We start from the raw sequence: 14,095 nt of genomic DNA, 5'->3' as shown, positions 1-14,095 counted from the left end.
CTAGAGTGAACAAAATGAGGGAAGAGATTCTGTAGTTAAAAAACAAGTTAAGGAATTTTCCTTCTTTTCTTACTTCCATATCCTTAAGTGTATCAGTGTAGCACTTAAAAGTTGTTTTATATCTGTTATTAAATACGGCCAGTGTAAATTTCTTTTACTGGATGTGTGACAGTAAAGTATTTTAAAAACGCAGTGGGAGAACAAAATGAATGATGTAAAACTTAAACCGCTTTCTACAATTCCTGTACTGCCCTTTCATTCTTCAGCGCTAGTAAAGCAGTACATGGACTCAGGCATGAAAATGGGTTAAATTTGAGTAATTGATGGTTTATCACAAAAAGTGAGAGAAAGCAGTAATCTAACTATTTTGATGAGAATCTGTAAAAGACAAGCTTCTGTAAATAATTTGCTATGAAAGTAGAAAGGATCAAAAGAGCCAGGGGTTTTATGACTGGGTAAGTAGAATTACATTCTTGTGGATTTAAAAAATATCATAGTAGAGCCTAATCTCCACTCACCCTGATACAAATCTGGAGCAACTCTATAGAAATCTTTGGAGTTACCAACAGCAATAATACTCATTGAAAAGAAAATTAGATTCACGGGGTCTATTCTGCACATAGCCTATCAGTTGTGCGCTGTGCAAATCCCATTATTAAAGTAATAGCCTTACATGTCACGTTAAGGACCGCTGTTTCCCCAAGATGAACACGTTTGCAGCTCTCCTCATCTTGTGGCTACTTTTTAAGGGGGCAGGGGGATATTGAGAATACTTATTTTCTGCTCAATTAATATTCCTTCCGTGCACTCTCCTTCCTCTCACGCGCTTTATGTGTGGGTGCGCAGTCTGCACTCTCCATCATCTATCTGTCTGTGTCTCTTTGGCTGTGACAGTCACCACTTCGGCCTCAGGCTTGCACAACGTGAAAAAGCCCACCAAGCTTTTCAGTTAAACGTGGCAGGATATAATTCTGCTCCTAAATATGATGTGCACTTCCACGATTAACGACGCAGCTGTGAATTGGAAGTAACACCTTAGACTTCAGTCACATTTTATATGTGGAGGTTTTAGGTTTTCTTTCAGTATTTGAAAAAAAAGAGGCAATAGAGGGCGAAAGAAGCGAGGAGGCAGTGTGGCTCGGCAGTTTTAATAAATTGGAGTATTTGCAGCACTGCAGAAAACAACACCCAGGCCACTCAGGCATCTTGCATAGCTCCCAAGCTGGTCTGAGAGCGGGAGCAAAGTCTTTGAGAAATGGGGGGAAAAATGTCATCACTGCCTGAGCTGCTCTGATTTTGTTTTTTAAACAGCAATAAACAGGGAATTTTGAGTAAAGAAAAACATTGTAAAGAGTGATAAATGTGTAAAGAGCATAAAGAGTGATAAAACAGTGTCCAGTGTACAACCCACACTTTGCCCAGCCCTAATCATGTACTTGCTTCCAATTTTCTTCATTTGGGCCAGCATATGTGGGGTCAGCTCTGTTTCTTTTGAAATTGGTATAAATTGCTTGACTTCTCTGAAACTGTGTGGAGTGATGGTATGGCCCATGGTTGATTATTAATGGCACACAAAGGGCATCTTCTGTGTATATTCTTTTGTGAGAACTATAACAAATATTTTTAGGCCCTATAACCACTCTCGTGTGCAAAGCCTCTGGATCCCCAACAATCCAGAGGTTAATTTATTAAAAAAAAAAAAAAATGAAACAAACCCACAACTATTATTTCATTGCCAAACATTTTTAAAAAGCACTATTTATGTAGGCCCTATATAAGCACACATTGTTTTATGTTCCTTCTGCTGGCTTTGCGTTTGACTAAACCATTATTCTCGAAGCGCTGCTGTGCTGAGATCATCAGTGATGATGGTGTGAAAACAAACAAGTTTTAGCATGAGAAGTCAATATATAATTTGACAGGGAGGTTGTCAGCACCAAAACATCTACATTCATTTCATCTCCGGTTAAAGCAAAATAAAAATTAGAAGGCTAATGGGGAAAAACATACTCTTAGGAGGAAGGGAAGAGGATTGGATCTAATTCTGCAAGGTGCTGTGTCAATCAAAAGTAGGAGCAATCTCAATTCCCACTGAGGTCAATGGTTGCTCAGGGCACTCAGGGACTAGTGTCATTGGGCACCTTTTCTCCAAAGTTTAGTAAAACTGCTGAGATGAAACTTAATTCTTCATTAATTCAAACTGCTAACAAGTTCTTGGGAGTAAAGCTCTCTTTGCTAAAAATTAAGATATGCTTCAGCTCTTCAACAGAGAGCTAAAAAAATATGTGCTCTAATTCCGTAGCCTTCAAGGAGTCCTTCAGCGTGAAGAGTTCTGCATATACCTTAATGGTACAAAAATCCTGCTTTGGAGAAAAACATTTCTGGCCTCCATTACATTACATTACAGAAAATAGGGAATTTTATTCTTTTGAAAGTGACCTTTAATATTATCAAGAATGATTTAGTATTCCCTAGTGTTAAGTTAAAAAGCTTTGGGATTAATGAATGCATCTATGCGTAGTCAAATGGGTGCTGTGAAAAATAAGCTATCACCTATCCGCATACCCCCCCAACTTTTTTCCTTTGCTCCTCAGCAAAAATTATAGTGGTCTGTTTTTAACAGGAACAGTTAAAGTCAATGGATCCCAGATGAGTCAACCAACTTAATAATACCCTAAAATTTAGGAGTTCCAGATAATTTATTTTACTGCTATGCGGTGGCCTTACACTTGAACCTCTTACTGGATTATCTGAATTGAGTGGAGCTTGCAGGATACACAGGGAAACACTGGGAAGCATTGCTCCCTCTGTAGCAGTCAGGATGCCACATGCTGTATTTTCTCTCTCGTGTTGTCTGATTCTATACAAATTTTCTTGCCAAAAAGTTGCTATTCCAAAATATTGAGACAGCCTATTTCTAGGCTGTCAGTCTTCCAGTTTTCATTTCAGAGTTTTGAGTCAGTGCACTACCAGCCAAAAGCTTTTCAGCAGGCTGAAAGCTTTTAGGCGCAGAAGGAGCTTAGAAGAAATATTTTCAGCATTGTAATTAATTCTAAATTAATTTATGATGCGGACAATAAGAGGCATGATGATGACTGTTTTATCAAGCTAGTCATGAAAATAGATTTGATTTTATTTTTAAATTTGAATTTGCTATGTTGGTGTCAGATAGCTTAAATGTACTGAGGATGCCTTGCAAGCAAAGCTTTGGTTTGACATACTGGATATGCAGAGCTCCTTTCTATATATCTTCTTTCAAAGAAACAGCCTGCCTTGAACAGGGAAAAATGTGGCATTGGGAGTGCTGCGAGCCTTGTGGCCGTTTGACTGTGGCAGTGAGATCTACCTTATGCTTCTCCCAACTAATAAAATTGTGGCCACCAGAGTTCAGGTGCTTTCAGAAAGCCCAAGCAAGATTTCAAACAAATTTCTCACTTGGCTCCACTGCTTAGAAAATACTGGACAGGGGAATGTCCATGTCGACATTTATAGAGAGGTATGTGCTCATTAGCACCTGGAATGGGCAGGTATTGCATGGAGGATGCATTTTGTAAAATATCTTTTTTTTTGTATCCTGACATCACAGAATTTTAAGAGAAAAACCAAGTCTGCACTTTGGCAACAGACAGACTCTTGTTTACACAGTAAAGGATACATAGCAGTAAATTGTATAGCTTATTGTTAGGTGAGAAAGAGGTAAAAGCAAGTGTTCTGTGCCATGGAAAGAACATTTTTGATAAAGGTTGGTCATGAAGTGTTAAATGAAAATCCAAGCAGGAGTACTTTTTTTAGCCTTTTGCAATTCTGTGGATACCGCTTTCCTCAGATACCTAGTGCCTTCCTACTAACCATCTTCAAAATATATGCTAAAAAAGCACCACCCTTTTGGTGTCCACATGAGAATGCCAGTTATTTCTCCACCTAATGGCCAGCTCTGTCTGTGCTCTCAAGTATGGTGCCTGTGAGATGGTTGAAGAAGCAGCAAGGTCCTGACAGAGCCTCTTGCCTCTTGCCAAGCCCCATATTTAGCACAGAGGGGATTTCCTTGACTTGTGTAGAGAAGACAGTTGGGCCACAGGGTTTTTCTGCACCCCATCCAGTCGTGAGTTAAATCAAGTAGCAGCTGCCAGGAGTTAAAGTTGGTGGCCTCTGAGCAGCCTCTTTGGAGGGGAGTACATCTGGCCTTTGCAGACAGGCTAGTGACATTTTTGAGGGAAAAAATATTCACCAAAGACTTCCACACAAAGAACTTTACTGAAAAGAACGAAGGCCTGAAAGTATTCAGAGTTACAGATCAAATTTTCTGAGTAGTTTCAGCCAAAATAAAAGGGGAGAAAATTATGTGAAAAAGGTAAAATACTCTATTTCAACATTTTTTCAAAATGAGGTTCATCTTCTTTGAAAATGTATTTATATTAAGGAAGACATAAGGCACTACATCTTTCAGAGATTTTGGGTTTTTTTTGTGATGAATAAAGTCTTTCGGGGTGATGCAAACACTTTCATGTTTATCTGCTTTCATTTCTCTGCTCTTGGCTTGGGATGCTGGGGTCTCTATCTTTCTTATCTGAACAACACAGTTCTGTGTATATAAGACAGGGACAAGCTCCTGGAAAGCTGTGTTGTTTGAGAACTTCAAATAGCTGGGTAGAGGCCTTTTGTTGGCCACATCTCCCAAATATTTCCTAAGACTTGGTCTGGTCTGATCTGGCTGGAACAGGGAAGATGATTGCCTTTCCTGGAGGGCATTGCAAAATCAATGTAATCAACTGATGGGATCAGGAAAAGATTGGCTGAAAGAAACCAAGTCTTTGTATGGCACCTTTGCTGAGAGTAAATTTAGGAGAGGCTGCCCTCTACTAAGAATACTGTCAGAAATATCTTGGACTTTTTTTGAATTAAATAATTGCATAATTGTTAAAATTAAGAAATTGGAGTAAATGGAGAAATTCAGAAATTGGAGTAAATTTTTTTAGTTATGCTTTTTAGTTATGCTACTGGCTTAGGTTTTTAGGGTCTTTTAAAACATATTTCTTCTTTATGGGAAATGTAGATGACTTAAATGGATTTCTCTTATTGGGAATTGTCTGGCGGAAGTTCTGATTAATTTGAATATTCAAGGATGGATTAAAAGGGAGCTGAAGGAACAATTAATTCTTCCTAGGTATGGCTTCTTTTTTTTATTTATTTTTTTTTTTTTTCTCCCTTTAAGCAGATTAGTTTTTCATTTTTTATCAGGAGACATTAGGATTTGATGAGGAAGAAATTCTGGCTTATTCTAGTTGTGTGGAATTGCTTTTCTTAGACCATGTAAGGTATTTAATCTCCATATGATGGCTCTTTAACTTGTCTTTTCAAGTGTGTGTTTTGGTGGTTTGATGGTATGTAGAACATTTCCTTCCTGTACTTCAGCATTTCTAACCAAAATCTGAGTATGTTTGAAACCTTAGCTTATTCACACTTCCTAATCATAATCCCTTTGGTTTCCTTGTCAGCACCTTTGTGGTATTTCTCTGGACACCTCTATCTAATATCTCCAGAGGTTATTCTACAGAGTAACCTTTGACAAGATCTATTACTTGCTACTTACTGCTTTTAGCAAGGTGAAAAGAGGTCAGCCTCTGTAAAAGGCAGGCATTATTAGAAGACTGCTGTAGAGTCTCTTGGTGGCTTGTCCATCTCTTTGAGCAACACTGCAAATCAGTTCAGGCACCTCCTCTACAGCACAAAGAAAATTACATTTATGACTGGATACCATCATATGTAGGCAATGCGTGTCCTTGGGAAAGGGGCTCCTTTGTGCATTACAAAGCCCCAGGTGGTTTCTTTGTCAAGGTTGTAGCACAGTGATGCAGGCACTGGAATCTGTGGGATTTTTGCTGTCAGCTTCAAGAGTAACAGGATTTCAGCCTGTTACTTTTTGTGTGATCCGTTTAATTGAACTTCATGGCCAATGCTAATGATGTTTGCTGCTGCAAGAGTTGAATTGATAATTTGGTTACCCCTCCTGTCAGAATTCAGGATCTTCTAAATGAAGGTTGGTGTTGTCTGTTTCTTTAACCAAATTAAGATGCAAAAGCTACCTCTTTCTGATTTGAAAAACACAGATTGCAAAATCTCATTTTGCAATGTTAATCTCTCAAAAGAGTAACTACAAGATTATTTTGGCTGACAATACAAAATCCCAGAAATTAGGAAAAAAAAAAAATTCTTCCAGATTAATTAAAAAGATTGCTCAGGAGACTTTAGACAGATCCCAGAGGTGTTGAAAATACAATTTAAAATGAGTGTCTCCTCAGTTTATCTGCATGCATCCTCTAGAAATGAATAAAAAATCTTCCCAGGGGGCTTTGAAATACCTCAGTCTCATGTTTTGTCAATGAAGGTGGCGTGGTTGGATCAGTTACTGATCCCATGAAAAACATGTTTTTTCATGGTTTCTGTACATGTAAATTCTACAAGAGCTACTGGTGTACCTTTCATACGCAAATAGTTATAATACAGAGAAAAATGCCCTCTGTCTGAGCTTTAACAATAAATCATAAGGATTTTTCCTCTCATCCCCAAACACTGAAATCCAGGCTAACTTGTTGCTAAAATGGCTTTCACTTTCTGTCCATAGTCTACCAATTAAGCACATGCAGACAGTGACTGAAGTGCTCTGTCTTGGAGTAGAATTTAAATTTGATTTACCTAATGGGATCTCATTGCCACACGACTACTGTATGTGTATGGCCTGGGAAGCTGGGCCTGAGCTCTTTGCAAAAATTAGGCATGATAACTATCTGAGAATATTTAAATGTATACAGGAAGAGCAGGGTATAAATGAGAAATATATATTGCTACCTTTGTTTCAAATAAGAAAATGAATAATGAAGAGAAGTAATGATTTTTTTCAGTGTGATCATATAGAGGTTAAAATATAAAGACCAAGGAAAAGCTAAACGTAGTGGATAATGAAGGCTAAAATTGTTTATATTAATCACATCAAGGCAAAACAACTTTCCGCAGGATGAAAAAGAGGTTTCTGTGAACTGTGGTGGTTCCTGATTTGCAGCTTGTTTTCTGTGTTAGCAACCTCCCAAAACTTAATTCACTAAGAATTTACCTGTAGGAGTGCTTGTCATATTCCTTTTTTCCAAGCCCGCTCTTTTTTTTTAAGCATGCAGAGAAGTACTCACGTGTGTGTATATGTGTGTAATTTTAGTTTTATTTTTTAATTGCATCTTCCCCTTTGGTTCAAACCCTGTAGCTGGAGATTAAATAATTAACCAAGCAAATTGGCCTTGCACTCCAGTGTTACAACCCAAAGCTGTAGCCTGTGGTTACAGTTAAGGGCTCTGTCCTTGCAGAGATGAGCAAGTGTTTGCAGAACATTCCTTTGAGACTGAACCCAAGAGAATGAGACCAAGAGGTTGTCAGGCAACTCTTGCATCAGGATGCATCAACTGGCAGAGCAGGAGAAGTATATACAAATCCTTAACTAACAGAGAGGTGGAAGAGCTTGCAGACAATTTTCTGGTCTGTTTTTGGAATGGGAGACGAAAAGACTTTCTTGTGGGGATGTTGGAGGCAGGAGGTGGTGTAGAACCAGGGTAGGACTAGCCAACAGAATCAACTGCTACTTTCTCAAGGCCTTTGGGTTATGAGGAGGCTCTGAAAAAAGCCACTAAGTCATCCTCCACACGTGGAACTCTTCCTTGCTACAAGCTGTTGACCTTTTACAGTAAATTAATTCTCAAAGCAAATTTAGTACTTCGTACATTTTAAGTTCCAGCCACCAAAGTAAGGTGCTGTCAGAATAGAGAGTAATTGCTGCTCTATTTTCACTAAGATATGGTAACTCACAGTTGATGAATAACATCTGACTTATATTCTGTCTGAAAAGCTTGTATATGTGCTTCTTTGTTTGTTTATTTTATTTCTCTCCCTAGACCAGCCACAAAACCCCTACTGCTCATCAGTGCAAAACCTTGCACTGACTGAAGGGGAATTCCATGCACAACTGCCAAAAAAAAAAAAAAAAAAAAAAAAGCAGACCCTGTAGTGAGGGAGAAAAGGAGAAAAAAAGGGTTTCTGTTTCTTCTTATCTGCTTCCATGCTTCTTTTTACTCAAGATTTTCAAATATTATCAAAGTTAGAAACTCTGTATGTCCCATTTTTGTTGCATTAATGCTGTAAGGCAGATTTGCATGGATTTTACCGTTTGCTTCAAACAAGAAAAAAGCCTCTGCATGATGGGCAAACTATCACTTAAAATCAAACTCCTGCTGATCAGTTCCCTGAACCAAGTGGTAGGTGGCACCCAGCTTTGCTACAGCCCCCAGAATTTGATGGCTGGGCAGTCTCTCTGCTGAACTACCAAACCCCTTATTAACTGTAGAAGACTGTGAAGCTGTAATTGCAGATAGTGCAAGTAGCTGTAGTGGAAGGTAAAGGCCAATGAAAGGAAGAGTTCAAAGAAAAGAAGGAAAAGACTCAGTGAATCCTTGTATGTGTGATGACTGAGAAGACTGATTCCCTCAGTGGTCAGCTTTTGTTTGGGAAGAACCTGGTTGGGAAAATTTTGACCATTCTAAGTGCATTTTAGATTTTGATTAAGGTACCTGTGTGATGGTCAACTTTAGGTAAATCAAATTACAGCTACAGATATGTTAACTGTGGAGAAACTCACAGCTCTAGCTCTCCACCATGTGCCTATGATAGTTCAAAAAAGGGATTTCTTAAAAAATATTTGCTTTCACTTTAAGTGAAAGTTGCAAATGGGAGGTCTGTTTGGTCTAGCTGGGTGCCTGCTTGTCCCCATGGGTATGGCTTTTCCAAGTGATGGTTGACAGTGTGCTTGGTTTGAATTAGCTGGAGCAGAAATCTGGGACCTGCAGGGACCTGAAGCTCTCCATCAAGAATTTGGGCTGTGTTAGCTCTTGCCACTCAGCTGTTTCCTGGTTAGGGGGACGCATCTCTCCTCCCTGTTGGCCAGGGAGAAGGCACATCCCTTGCCCTGCTTGTCCCTGTAACTTTCTCAGTTACAGGGTCTGCCTGGTCTCCCTGCACCAGCACAAGCTGTGCCACATATATCAGGGAATTCCCCCAACTCTAGGGTCATCAAAATTACATCTAAACGTGGTGTCCTGCAGTGTTCCTAGCAGAAAACATCAGCTCACCTGAGCAAAAAGTCTGTTTGCAAATTTCTGGAGGTATTATGGGGTGGCAGCAGTTGTGGTAAGTGGGTGAATAATCTTTCTCTATAAGCTGGACCCGGTTTGGAAGATGGGATGTTGCTTTCTAGCAGACCATGCTCAAGAGAAGACCAGCTCTGTGCTCTTCCAGCAATGTCTTCTGGGGGCCTCCTGTTAAGGCTGCTGAAAAAATCTTGGAGGAAACAGCCCCAGGTGAATTGGAAGAAGGGTGAAAGTGAGGAAATGTGATATTTCCCAATCATGATGTTCTCAGCCCCTCCCATGTCTCCAGGATAAAGTTCATTTGCCATAAGATAAGGTAGGTTTTCTTATCATGAAAGAATACTTCAGAAAAACGTTGGCTTTAATTTCAAAGGAAAGGGAAAATGCAAATTCAAATCAATCAGAAAGTCAGTGAAGGTGTTTTGTGTCAAAAGACATGTTCTTTTTTTGGCTGTAAACATAGTTACACTGTTTACAATATAAAACTGTTGTTTATACTTCTTTTGTCCATTAGAACAAATTTACTTTCAAGATGATTAAAAGCTTTCAATTTTAAAACATTCTATTTACCTGGTTGTCTAGTGATTGTGATTTCTTTGGGAATAAATTTTTGAGGTTAGGTGATTCTGCTGTGCCAGCTGGATGAAAGGCCTTGCAGTAAATCGGCATGGTATTTACTCAGATTGCTGCTGTTTCTGCCACTGAGCTGGGATTCTGCTCTAAGGTACTTGTAATTTCTGTATTTCCAAAGGCTTGGAAAAATACTCTCATGAAAAACTAAACGTAGTGGGTAATGAAGGCTAAAATTGTTTATATTAATCACATCAATTGGAAAATGATCTTCACTCAGCAACTCTTCTACCAGCAAATTAAGACAGCAAATTGAGTACATCGGTGTTGGGGATCGGCTTTACTTTCCAGCAAACTTCTAGTGGGCTCTTGCTCTTCCTCAAAACAATGAGTACATCTTCCCTTTCTTTTAGAGGGCTTTCCTTCTCAGTCATATGGTTTGTGTAAAAAAAAAACCATTAGCATGTATATGCTGCAATTTGTTGCAGTTTATGCAGCAGAAGTCCGAATTTGTGGTCTGTGTTATCTGGGCTTCTGAGGAGTGATGGCAGGCTATGCACATCTGCCTGCACCTCAGTGGTGTCTCTTCACATTAAACATAATTTTTGGTTACCTTTCACAGGTATCTTTAGATAAAAGTTTGAAAACCTGGAGGAACTTCTCGCACACTTTTCTAAAGAGCAGGAAGGAAGAAAATAGCAGCACTTCCAGGGGAAATACAAGCGGGCTTTTGCCAGTGTTTAATGCCGTGCAAGCACTCCTCGCACACGCAGAGATGCTCAGCCGCGGCTGGGGCGGCCGGCTCGGCGCTGAACGCCGGTCGGATCGCCGGCAGCGGACTGGCGGGCCCTCTCCCTGCGCCCGGTCGCCAGCAGAGGCTGCTGCCAGCCCGCGCCTGGCGCCGGGAAGGGGCGGGACGCACCGCACCGGCCCCGCCAGGACCGCGGCTCCGGCCGCGCCGTGCCCGCGGCAGGGAGCTCTGGGGGAAAGGACGGATGGATGGATGGATGGATGGATGGATGGATGGATGGATGGATGGATGGATGGATGGATGGATGGATGGATGGATGGATGGATGGATGGATGGATGGATGGATGGATGGATGGATGGATGGATGGGCGGGCTCACCCACGGGGTGAGCACAAAAACTGAGCCACGCAGTTTCAGAGGTGAATGTTTCCTGCTGTGAAAACACTCTCTTAACAAAGCCCAATGAAATGGGGCTTATAAAGGGAGCTGTTGACTTAGTGTGAAGAACTCGGGGCATTTTTTGCCTATGTACATTTTCAATCCATTCAGCCTTTGCTTTCTGCAGCAATGCTTGGTTTAAAGCAGACTCTCATCTGACAGTTTGTTTCATGTGTTCAAGCATTCAGTAACCCAAGGGACTCAACATCAGATGTAAATAAATCTCTCTAAAGAGCAGGGAGACTATACAGAGAACTGACTTTTTGCAAGATCAAGACTGAATGACAATGAATTAGTGTGTTTCTGCTATGGGGCATTAAAAACACTGTTTACATCCCAATATTTTTGTTATATATGCTACTCTTTAAAAAAAACCCAAGCATGATAGGTGTCAGTGGCTATTTTCTATAGACAAATGAGAGCTCTCTTTTTTTTTTTTTTTTTTTTTTTTTTTTTCCCCAGGAGTGCATGGAGTTTAATCAGCAAGATTTAGATCTTGGGCTTGTTCTCTCAGCATAGTAGTAAATCATTCCTAAATCTTAAGGAGATGTGCCACAAATTCTACTGGCTTTCAATGTAAGCATTCACATCCAAGAGCATTGATTTAAGTATAGGTCTCTTGCCTTTTGAGAAAATGCCATCTGCTTAAATTGTGTTCATTATATGGAAGAAGTCAGGATTTTCCTGGTGAATTATAGAAAAATGATAGCCTGACTTACTCTGTAAGTGACACCTGTTTAGGAATAATTTGTTAATTGCTACTTCGAGGCTGATTCTTGTGTTCATCAACTGAATAGGTTTAGTTAATATCACATACTAATTTACTGAATAGCTACTCAGTCTAATGCAGCACTAATAACATGTAATTACCTGCTGCGGTTACTCCGGTCTCCTTGCAGGGCTCAGCTCTGGGGAGAGAGAAACATGTGGGAAAGAGAGGAGGTCATATTCTTCACTGGTGTAAAGTCACATTACTCATTCTTGTCAAGAGATTGCAGTTTGTAAATCTGCCACCCACTTACTTGATTTTGGGAGCCTTTCTGTGAAGGAGCTCTGGTGAGGTACAGAGCCTCACCTCACAGGTGAGTACTGCTTCCTGCAAAGAGGGCTGCCAGACTGCAGTGCTGGTGTTTGCATAGCTGCTCTTCTGAAGCATGTAACATCTTCATTTTAGTCCACTTGCAGTCCTAACAGCTGGCCCATGTTAAAAATGGTAGAAAATTATTCTTAGTGAAACAAGGGGAGTTTAATACTTTTTGTGAAGGAATTGTGCATACCTTCTTTCTATGCCTGGTTTGCACATGAAATATTATAGCAGACTATATATATATATGTATGTATATATATGGATTAATGTACTTTTGGTAGTGTTATTTACTTAGGATACACATAAAATTGTTAACTGTGAATGTGAAACTTCAAAGTGAAGCTGGGCGCATGAATGAAAATTGAAGATTCTCTGTTGGGCATACATTGTTGTCAGCTGGAGCTGTAAGTGCTCAGTCAGTGAGAAAAAAATTGCTTCAGATGTATGTACTGCTGCTGCAGGCTGGATTTTGGTCTATGAAAGTCTTTATTTAATTATAGTGAGGTCTTTTATTGGTGAACATTTAGCTGCTTTACTCAGTGCTTTTCCACAGTGTGTACTATACACACCAGTAACAAACACACTGCATAGTGATATGGTTTGGTGCAGGACTTAAATTGTATTCCAGTAATGCACAGGAAAATATATCAGTCACTTTATTACAGGAGATAGTTTTGTTTACATTAAAAAAGTATATAAGCAAATGTATACCAACAAGTCCAGTGTGTGCAGTATGTACAGGGGAATAACAATCGCAGTATTGGTGATTGATTTTGCACTTGCTTGTGGGTCTATGATGGTAATGAATTTGGCTAGAACAAGGAAAACTGTGAGAGAAAAGCTTTTGTTTTATGGCTCTTTCCTTCTTACAAAGGATACTACTGGGAAACTGGGGAGGGACCCCTGCCAAAAAAGGGCAGCAGCCACAGCAGAGCAAGTGGGCATTTCATGTGCAATATTGTGGGTATTGGCATGAGTGGATACCATGTTGCAAGAGAAGCTGCCTTTAGTGAGACAACTATTTATTTACAGGGGTACTGCAGCTTTGGCCATCTCTAAATCCAGGTGCACATAATACATATGCATATGAGCTGGGTGATCTCACAAGTGAGCTTGGCTTATTTTGTTTATCTGGGAGAGGCAGGGTTGTTGCTCACTCATGGCTGGTGAGTGGGCTTGGGAGTGCACTGTTAAGATTTGTCTAGTCCATCTTCGCAACTTGATCTTTTGCAAATTGACATACTTTATATTTTTTAAATGTTTAAATAATTTAAAATTTTTATTTTCATTTGTCTACCTTTGCCTGTTTTTGCTATCTGGACTTTGACTTCGAGACTCCTCACACCTCCACTCCCTGTGCAAGGCTGGGTTTTAACTGAGTACAAGCATCACATCACTGATGCATAACAAATCTGGAATGATGGTCAAATACTCTGCCCACTTGTGTCTGGGTGTTTCTTGGGCGTCTTGGATTTCTTGGGATTTAGGATTGAGTCCCCATGTCCAAAGCATAAAGTTGCATTGCTTTTTTATTTCAGCTTACCAGTTTTCAGCCTCCTACTCAGCTGTGTTCAGGAATAACTGAGACTGGTTCTTACAGTCCTGAAATGCCTCTTCCTTAACATGTTCTACAGTGACAGCAATGCTAAAACATGAGTCTCTTCTCATGTCTGGTCCAGTTTACAGTAGGCAAACCCTTGGTGCTTGTATTTGCTAGCCAATAGATGTGGCAGCGTGCCAGACCTACTTTTCTCATCTTAAACTAAGATGCCCTGAATAAATCTTGATAGTATTGCTTCAGCTGGTACTAATGGATTTTGATCTCTTTACTCTGCCTTTTTTCTCAGCAATTTTGAATTGAGATACAGTGGCACACCCTCTGATTTACTTTTTCCCTTTTATTTTGCTAGGATGGCTGATCTATTCTCAGCTATTCTCTATTCTACAGGCAGAGTGCTTTTTTGCAGGGTTGCTGGACTCAGCAGCTCTCCCGAAGCCTAACCCCCCCCCTGCATTTTAGCATGGTTTTTTTACTTTTTTTCCTTGGCTGTACCTTGTTTTCTAGGT

General features: G+C 40.0%; 1 protein-coding gene across 1 annotated transcript in view; it reads left to right on the top strand.

Moving 5' to 3' along the window:
- CREB5 (cAMP responsive element binding protein 5) overlaps nucleotides 1-14,095 on the top strand; it is a gene marked incomplete at both ends in the record, with an annotated part of 250,314 nt that overhangs the window by 6,480 nt on the left and 229,739 nt on the right. The window lies entirely within an intron of this gene.

This window comes from Fringilla coelebs, assembly GCF_963513975.1.
Source record: "Fringilla coelebs genome assembly, chromosome: 1".
Taxonomy (NCBI): Eukaryota; Metazoa; Chordata; class Aves; order Passeriformes; family Fringillidae; genus Fringilla; species Fringilla coelebs.
This window is presented reverse-complemented; position numbering and strand designations above follow the sequence as displayed.